The 1,255-nt window shown below is 36.1% G+C and overlaps 1 pseudogene; it reads left to right on the top strand.

Moving 5' to 3' along the window:
- Positions 1–28: 28 nt before the first annotated feature.
- On the top strand, positions 29–1,249 carry LOC116273471 (annotated as a pseudogene).
- Positions 1,250–1,255: the final 6 nt, after the last annotated feature.

The raw sequence follows: 1,255 nt of genomic DNA, 5'->3' as shown, positions 1-1,255 counted from the left end.
AAATTTATTTTTTTTTTAGAAAAATTTCACCCAAAATGTAACGTACTTCAGCGTAGCAGTCAGTGTTTGGAAAACACTTTACTTGAAAATAGCAATACAAAATTGTGTACATGAATGTTACTAATTTGGTCATAGCCATGCAGGTGGCAGCTGTGTTTTCAGTAGTAACCCATTTATTTTCAAATAATTCAATCATGGCAAATAATAATAATAATAATAATAATAATGCATTTTCCTTGGTATTGGTAGCAGTGTAAGGCCAAGACCTATTAATAAGTAGAAAGTTATTAAACCAACCAATAATAATGTGCTTGTCATTTTTTTACAGAAATCATGTGTTACAGAGACTGTGTGAAAGCAAAGAAGGTAGACAGTATGGACAAGTTGTCAGGCAAATTCTAAATCTTGATCTGAATGAGAACATTTCTACTGGATTAAAACAGTGTGAATGCAGTGTTTGTGGAAAAGTCTTTATGTATCATTCCCTCCTTAATAGGCACATCCTAGCTCACTCAGGATACAAACCATATGGAGAGAAGCAATATAAATGTGAACAATGTGGGAAATTCTTCATTTCTGTTCCAGGTGTTAGAAGACACATGATAATGCACAGTGGAAATCCAGTTATAATGTACTATATGTGGGAAAGGTTTTTATTTTCTCAATTCATTTGAAAGACATCAAAGAATCCACATAGGAGAAAAACCCTATAAATATAAACAATGTAGTAAAGCGTTCACTGTTTCCTGTTGTTGTGTAATACATGAACGAACTCACACTGGAGAGAAACCCTAGGAATGTAAGGGATGTGGGAAAACATTCAGATTTTCTTGTTATTTTAAGACGCGTGAAAGGACTCACACTGGAGAAAGACCCTATAAATGTACCAAATGTGATAAAGCCTTCAGCTGTTCCACTTCCCTTCATTGTCATGGAAGCATTCATACTGGAGAGAGACCTTATGAATGTAAACAATGTGTCAAAGCCTTTAGTCATTTGAGTTCCCTTTGTAACCATACAAGTACTCATACTGGAGAGAAACCCTATGAATGTAAACAATGTGACCAAGCCTTCAGTCGTCTCAGTTCCCTTCACCTCCATGAAAGAATTCATACTCTAGAAAAACCTTATGAATGTAAGAGATGCGGTAAAGGCTACACTCGTTCCAGTCATCTTACTCGCCATGAAAGAAGTCATGATATAGAGGCTGGGTGTAGTGACTCAGCCTATAATCCCAGCACTTTGGGAGGCCAAG

This window comes from Papio anubis, unplaced genomic scaffold (genome assembly GCF_008728515.1).
Source record: "Papio anubis isolate 15944 unplaced genomic scaffold, Panubis1.0 scaffold7306, whole genome shotgun sequence".
Lineage (NCBI taxonomy): Eukaryota > Metazoa > Chordata > Mammalia > Primates > Cercopithecidae > Papio > Papio anubis.
The sequence above is the reverse complement of the archived record's forward strand: the minus strand, read 5'-3'. Positions and strand labels throughout refer to the sequence as shown.